The following is an 8,712-nucleotide window of genomic DNA, read 5'->3' on the forward strand; positions in this document are numbered from 1 at the left end:
GAGCAGTCTTGTACAGCTTAAAGGCTGTAAGTATTTATATAATAAATTATTTTTTTCTGTGTGCTAGTCTGTTCCTTCCCTTGTCTTGTTATTTGGCTTCCACATTCTCCCCCTACTTTGGTAACAAGGGTTTTTTCCCCATACATAATAAAGACTAAAAGGTTTGTTTAATGTGTTTGATCTCTCATCTCAAGGATTAATTCAGCTTTATCTCTCCTTTTATCTGCTGCAGTCTTGTCTACTAACTCTTAGCAGGGGCTTAGCGTGAAAGTAGGATGTTTTGTGGTGCTATTTCAGAGGTCCAAGCTAAAACAGCAACTTACATTAACAAATGTCTCATTGAGGAGCAGACAATTTACAGCTCTTTAGATGACATGGAACACAAATGCTTCTCAGGCATTAACAGTTTGCTCTTCCCGTTTCCTGACAAAAATGCAGGGAAATAATTGCTTATTTATTACTGAACTGAAGGTGTAATGCAGCATCCTTACTGGAAAATAACTGTATGTAAGGCCATAGTTCACTGGGAGGATTTGGGAAGAAGGGGGTTGCACCGTTTTCACAAACTGCCATCTGAACTCTTCCCTTAGCCTGTGTGTCATAAACAGAATATGAGAACGTCCTTTATCTTGCTGAACAGCCCAGGGTGCTTCCTGCTCTGTATACGGTAGTGAATAACATGGAGGAAGGGCATCCAGTTCATGTGATTATAGCACTACCTGTGTTCTGCCGGGAGTCCAAGGGTTATGTGTTGTAAAGATGATGAATTGTCTCTGTGTGTCTATATAATACAACAAAGCGCTCATGATTCATGGATGACTATTAAATGGCTGAAAAATAATATGCTTAATATAGCCAGGCTTTTGGGGGACAAGATTTATTTCTTGTCGTTATTTAATCAGAAGCACACCAGATAATGCTTGTGTCTATACTCTCACTCTTTGTTCTTCCTTTCCCGTCATTGATGGGATCAGACTTGGGGACTGTCAAACAAGCAATCAGACCACTCCACTGCAGCTCGTGTGAAGGGGAGTGCTGATCCTCTTGACCACTTCTCCCTTCTAGCTTCCTTCATCTGTGGATTGACGAAGCAGGTTGCAAGGAAGAATCTTTCATCTCCTACCGGCAGCAGCAGTGGAGGTCTGCCAATGACACGCATAAGAGTTAGACACTGTTGCAGTGTTGTTGAAAGCTTTTTGAGAAAAAAGTTTTAATTAATAGAATGATTTATTTTAAAAGGAGGTTGTACTATGTGTGACAAACTTTGGAGAATAGTATTCAAGGAGCCCACAGTCATCTCAGTGAAGCTTATTCCTTCAAACTATGCTCACTGGGAGCTGAAAAGATGTTTTAAGTCTAGTTTCTTTTTAAAATAGAGACTACTGATGTCCTTTTTGCTTTTCCTTCACTGTTTCAGTGATATCATCTGGGTTCGTGTCTTTGGGTGTGGGTAGGAAGGGGCATCTTCCCCTGCATCTAACTGTTGTGTGGTTAGGAGGGGAAGAAGAGAACAGGTACTTAGAATTTAGTCAAGCATCCAATTGCTTTTATGATTTGTGTCTTCTAGATATACAATGCTGCAAGTGTGTCTCTTTGCTGCAACCCAAGTGCAATGAAGACTAAACGAATCTGCAGATAAAGAGGAGGAACCTTTATAAGAATTGTTTTGCTTTGTTCTTTTATTTGTCCTTGAAATGAGGACAAATTGTGGGAAATTTTTGCCACCTGTAGCTGCATTGCACATCCTCGTCCTGAATTTAGTATGAATTATTTTGCTCGAATTAACAGAGCAGGTGGACCAGGCCGGTTGTTCAATTGATTTGAATCAGTTCCTTGAACTGACAGTTGTGTGCCTGCGCAGCCAGGTAGTGATGAGGCAAGAACATGTAGCCCAGGAGGGTGGAGCTGGCTGCTTAACCTTTTTTGGGACTGTACCCTCAGGCAGTATTGATTGGTGTAAAGGTGGTCATGTTCAGCTGTCGTGGTTTAACCCCAGCCAGCAACTAAGCACCATGCAGCCGCTTCCCCCTCCCCCCTCCCTGTGGGGTGGGGAGGAGGAAAGGAAAAAAAGTAAAACTCGTGGGCTGAGATAAGAACAGTTTAATAACTAAAGTAAAAATAAAATACACTACTAAGAATAATAATAATTGTAATTAAAAGGAATACAACAACAACAACAACAAAAACCCCCAAAACCCCACCCAAGAAAAGACAAGTGATGCACAATGCAATTGCTCACCGATCGATGCCCGATCCGCGCTTCCAGGCCAATTCCCCCCTGTTTATATACTGGGCATGACGTTCCATAGTGTGGAATACCTCTTTGGCTAGTTTGGGTCAGCTGTCCTGGCTATGCTCCCTCCCAGCTTCTTGTGCACCTGCTTGCTGGCAGAGGATGGGAAACTGAAGAGTCCTTGGCTTAACATAAGCGCTACTTAGCAACAACTAAAACATCAGAGTGTTATCAACATTATTCTCACACTAAATCCAAAACACAGCACTGTACCAGCTACTAACAAGAGAGTTAACTCTGTCCCAGCTGAAACCAGGACATCAGCTAACAATGAATATATTCCTGAACAGTACCAACTTTGCAATTCAAACACCAAGAGATACAAAAAACTCTTCCCACCTATGGCTGACTTAAGGTTTGGATGCTACAAAAATAATCAGTGCAACATCCATGAAAGCATCGGGGATCTGGAAGTCAGTGTGATTTATGTGCACAGTGTCATGGTTTCGCAAACAGCTCAAGCATGTGCTGCAGCTAAGAGAGGCAGACTAGTCTTTCCGCTACGCCGACTGCTTGATCACACTGTTCCCTTGTACTGTCACAAGCATGTGTGACCTTGGGGTGGATTGGATCAGTCCTGGATTAAAGTTAAACCAGGAGGAGGGAGGAGAGTTTACTTTTGACTTGGAACAGCATTTGGCTGGTTTGCTGGATGAGCTCTTTGCTCAGTACAAGGGAGAGGGTCAGACTACGTCTTTCACCACCAACACTGGCTTGCACTGTATAACTACAAGGCAAGTTGAAGCACAGGAGCTGTGAAGCCTCTGCCAAACCTCCTAAGCAGCAGGGAGCGAGCCTCCACCCATGACCATAGGAATGGCTCTGCTGGCTCAGACCAAGGGTCCATACAGCTTGGCTAGGGTAATCTGCTCACCCGTGCCTTTGGAGGTCAACAAGACAGCAAGGTATTGAGGGACGTGTCAAAAAATAGTAGGACTGCTGCACAAGGCACCTGGCCAACATACCAGTTGCACAAAAGATGTGGCTGGGGAAGTTTGTTGCTTTGCGCCATGTGAGTACTGTGCTATGGGACTGTTGAAAAGTGCTCTGAAGTTCAGAAAAAAAGGAGACAAATGAAGGTTGGGGGAGTGTCGTGGTTTAACCCCAGCTGGCAACTAAGCCCCACACAGCCGGTGGCTCACTCCCCCCACGATAGGATGGGGGAGAAAATCAGAAAAGTATAAGTGAGAAAACTCGTGGGTTGAGATAAAGACAGTTTAATAGGTAAAGCAAAAGCCGTGCACACAAGCAAAGCAAAACAAGGAATTCATTCACTACTTCCCATCGGCAGGCAGGTGTTCCACCATCTCCAGGAAAGCAGGGCTCCATCACACGTAATGGTTACTTGGGAAGACAAAAAGCCATCAGTCCAAACATCCCCCCTTCCTTCTTCTTCACCCCCAGCTTTATATGCTGAGCATGACACCATATGGTATGGAATATCCCTTTGGTCAGTTGGGGTCAGCTGTCCCAGCTGTGTCCCCTCCCAACTTCTTGTGCACCCCCAGCCTACTCGCTGGTGGGGTGGGTTGAGAAGCAGAAAAGGCCTTGACTCTGTGTAGGCACTGCTCAGCAACAACGAAAACATCCTTGTATTATCAACACTGTTTTCAGCACAAATCCAAAACCTAGCCCCATACTAGCTCCTATGAAGAAAATTAACTCTATCCCAGCCAAAACCAGCACAGGGAGCTAAGCTCATTGGCATCTGTGAGGAAAGCTGCTGCTGAGAAGCACTAATCTAACTCAAAGAGCATGCATAACAGCAACATAAAGAAGTTAAAGGCAGGTACCCAGGGAGGACTAAAAACAATGCAGACGCATATCATATCCCCCACAGTACTCTCCCAATGTCCAGCTATTTTCAGCATGAGAGTTTCCTTAAGTCTGATTTGGCTGGTCTAATTAGTAACACCTGTTGGATGTCTTGCTGTGAAAATCAACCTCATTTTATTTGCCTTGAACCAGGATCCACTATCCTCATTTGGTGGCCCCTGGTTCTTAAAGGAGAAGGCAATATGAATGAGTCCCTAAATGTCTTGTCCAGCCACTTGCAATTTTGTAGGCCAGTATCATATTCCCTCTCAGCTACTTTCCAGGTTGAGGAGTCCTAGCCAATTCAGTCCTTCCAGTACAGCCACTACTGAAGATGTGATAATCCTGTTTCCTTTCTCTGACACCTTCCCATTCCTATACACGGTCACCAAGCTACACGCAGTATTCAAGCCATGGATGGTACAGTGATGACTTCTGTTTTGCTCCCTGTTAATTTCCCAATAGCCCCTAACATTCAATTTTATTTTATTTTTTTCCCACTCCTGAGCATTGAGTTGATGTTTTCATGCAGCTGCTTGTAACTACATCTCTCTTCTGAGTGGTTACAGTCATTTTGCAACCCATAGTTCTGTATGTCAAGCTAGGATATTTTTCCCTCATGTACCTCACTTTACAGTTATTTATACTTAATTCATCCACCAATTCATTGCTCAGTCAGTCTTACAAGGTTCTTCTGCAATTCTTTGCAGGCTGCCTAAGTCCTTACTGTCTTGACTAACTTTGTGTTACCAGCAAACTTTTGTTCCTCACTGCTCAACCCTCTTCAGACCACTTACAAATATACAGAACAGTACAGGTCCGGCACCACACTGGTGGGTAACTGGCATTGTGAAAACCGACCATTTTTCTGCTACCCTGCATTTCTTTTCTTGTAATCAGTTATTTTTCCATGAGAGGACCTTCCTTCTTATTCCATGGCTGCCTGGTTTTCTTTAAAAGCCTTTGATCAGGAATTTTGCCAAAAGCCTTCTGGAAATCCAGGTAGACTGGTTCCCCTAGATCACCTTATTGCCACGTGCATCTAGCCTTGTCCAGGAACTCCACAAGGTTCTTAAGCCCAGACTTCTCCTTACAAAAGCCGTGGTGGCTTTTCCCAGAAAGGTCCAGAAGTTCCTTAGTGATGTCCCTTCTTAGACTCTTCACTAATTGCTCAGTAGAGATATTGGGCTCACAGGACCGTATTTCCCTGGACACCTCAGAACTTTCTTTTAATTATTGATTACAGCATTGGCTCCCAGTATTCAAGTATAATTTTGGCAAGAGGTAACACTCTTCTGTTTGTTACTGTCGTGGTTTAACCCCAGCCAGCAACTAAGCACCACACAGCCGCTTCCCCCTTCCCCCTCCCAGTGGGGTGAGGAGGAGGAAAGAGGGAAAAAAAAAAAGTAAAACTCGTGGGTTGAGATAAGAACAGTTTAATAACTAAAGTAAAATATAATACTAACAATAGTAATAATGAAATACAATAATAATAATAGTAATGAAAAGGAATATAACAAAAAGGAGGGGGAGGAAGGGAAAAAAACCAAACAAACAACAACAAAAGGAAAAAAAAAAACCACCAGTGATGCACAATGCACAATGCAATTGCTCACCACCCGCTGACCGATGCCCAGTTAGCTCCCGAGCCACGATCCGCCCTCCCAGTTAACTCTCCCCAGTTTATATACTGGGCATGATGTCATATGGTATGGAATAGCTCTTTGGCCAGTTTGGGTCAGCTGTCCCGGCTGTGTCCCCTCCCAGCTTCTTGTGCCCCTCCAGCCTTCTTGCTGGCTGGGCACGAGAAGCTGAGAAATCCTTGACTTAGTATAAACACTACTTAGCAACAACTGAAAACATCAGTGTGTTATCAACATTCTTTTCCTACTAAATCCAAAACACAGCACTATACCAGCTACTAGGAAGAAAATTAACTCTGTCCTAGCCGAAACCGGGACAGTTACTAATTCAGCTGTTTTGTCCCTGAATTTTCTCAGAACTCCTCAGTGAACACCATCTGGGCCCACCAAGGTTAGCATTCATTTTGTCTAACTAACTGTGGTGTGATGACTGAAGACATGTAGCATGTGTCTAGATGCGTAGCTGTCCTAGGAATCAAGCAGTGTAATGCCTACCTACCATAACAGGCCTTTGGGACCCGAGCTTCATTATGGATGTGTTTGATCTGTCATGGGCACTTTGAACACGGTTAATATACAGCATCAATGCTAAATTCAGCATGAACACAGTAGTCATGGTCATTTTGATTCAGAAACAGCCAGGAGAGTATGTGTTACCTACGTTTTTTTTCAGGAGTGATAACCTTCTGTAGGCTTGCAGATAAACATTCTCCAGGCACTGTTTGCTGGCAGGACTAGTGCAATAGGCTGACTACATAGTCAGCTCTCTGTCATCTAGGCCAAAGGAGGTGGAGATGCTTCAGATTATGGAAAAAAGACTAGTGATTATGAAGGATGCATCGAGTGCTGTGCAGAGCCACTGTGACAACTCCCTTGGATCCATCAGCACTCACTGATCCAATGCTAGCTTGTGTGACTTGGGCTTCACAGTCATTGAAGTGTGTCTGCAACCAGTTTCCCTGCTGGTCCAGCCGGCTCTTTGGTGGCCAGGGAAAGGGGGAAAGGCATATCTGTCTGTGTGTACGTGGAGGTAGGTAGATTCATGGCTGCCCTGGAGTTCATAAACCACCTGGGCTTGCTCAGGGGGTGCAAACACCAGAACAGAGCCAGCTCAAGGGTACCAAGGTCTACCTGCGATTATCTCTGGTGAAATGCTGTCAGAGCCAAGCTCCAGTGTCTACGCTTCAATATAGAGGCTGCATTCACAAATGCAAAGATAATTAAAATGTGTCCATTCCCATCTCTCCGGGTACCCTGCTTCTCTGTCACGTACGCTGCCAGCTGTTGAATGCTGCGTGCTACCCGTGTCAGATTAATGCTCACCTGGGTATTGCATTTTGCCACAGTGTAGAGTGCCTACGAGAGAGAACCGGTGCAATCTCTGATCACCAGAGCCATGTCAGCAAAAGCCCTAATGTAGCTGTAACCCAGAGACTGCACCTTTACTGGTAAAACTTGCTCCGTCTGGTCTCCATGGGATTATTACACTGGTTGTAAAGCACAGTCCTGCTGCTAAAGTTATGTCTGCGTTTGGAGTGCTTTACCAGTGCAGTCTGCTGGTAGCACACTCATCATATGGACTAAGCCTTGTTCCTTTGTTTGTTTTGAAGGTGTTAATAATATGCAGTAATGTGCATTAATGAGCACTTGTGTAATGAAGCAAGACAACAAAGTATGGGAGGAGAAGAAAAGCCTACATTTAACCAGTCTGCATTTGGGAGTTAAGAGAAATGCCCCAGTAACAGCTCTCAGCTCTGTCAGTTGGTCACCTCCGGGTATTGCAGCCCCAGTGACGTGTCAGTTAATGCAGACGGCTCTGTGGAAAGAGTGGACAAGAGGGATGTTGTCTGTATTTTATGGCAATTCTAAAAATCAGTGTATAGTAATTCTTAAGGTTGGCAGGATTTTAATTGCCAAACCTTGCATGCATCAAGTGACAAGTGCTCTGGCTGAGAACAAGCATGAGCCGGCACATGAATGGATGTCTCCCTGTTGCAGTTAACAGCTACATTTGGTTCAGCGACTGCACTCCAGCTTTGTGCCTCACCTTCAAGAAGCAAACTGCTGGGAATTGAGTGTTCAGCATGTTTGAGATTGAACCTTTAGTGCAGTTTGTTTGATTTCACCCCCCCATTATAGTGCTTGCCAGCTCTCAGCTGCTGGAAGGAAGTAATGCATGGATGTGATGCAGCGGGGAACACCATCAGTATTCATGCTTTCTCCGCATTGAGTCTGAATTCAGGACCATATGTACTCCTGGTGCTGTGGTTTAGCAGCTGGGTCCGTGTTTCCCCTGGCTGAATGTCTGTGATGGGGACTGCGCTGTCACATAATCCTGTGGACTGCGGGATGCAGGCAGGTAGAGCGCATTTGCATGGGGCCTGTGTCTATATTTCTGAGCACTTGTGAAAATGGAGTAATTTAACATGGGAAAACAAAGGATATGCTGCTTCTTTGGAGAGGCTGACCCACTGAATAAGAGGAAATTAAGGAAATAATTAACTTGTAGAACACAAATTAAAAAAATAAGATGCAATGGGTAGAGGGAGTTTCCTGAAAGTCCTGAAGAGCCTCCTGTGTCATGCATTTACAAAAGCTGGGGGGATATGAAGAAAACACAAGAAGCAATCAATGAGTCAAAACAGCGGTGTTGGCTGGGGAGAGAACACCATGCTCTGGTGCTCACTGGATTTAGCTGGCAGTGACTCAGGACTAGCGCATACTTCCAGTTTGACACATCATGACCTCTTGACATTTCATCTTCAAATCCCAGTCAGGCAAACCTGTCTGGCTTCCTGTGAGTGGATGAACTGAGCAACATGGTTCACAGTGTAAAAATATCGAGGTTGAGCCCTTAGCACTAATTCAGGACATGTTGGAGGCAAGTGGTGCTGTATCACGTTCAGATGAAGTTGCCCGCTTTTGGTCAAAATCACTATGTCTCTCCATTAACTTCAGGAG

The sequence above is a fragment of the Gymnogyps californianus genome, chromosome Z (genome assembly GCF_018139145.2).
Source record: "Gymnogyps californianus isolate 813 chromosome Z, ASM1813914v2, whole genome shotgun sequence".
NCBI classification, from domain to species: domain Eukaryota; kingdom Metazoa; phylum Chordata; class Aves; order Accipitriformes; family Cathartidae; genus Gymnogyps; species Gymnogyps californianus.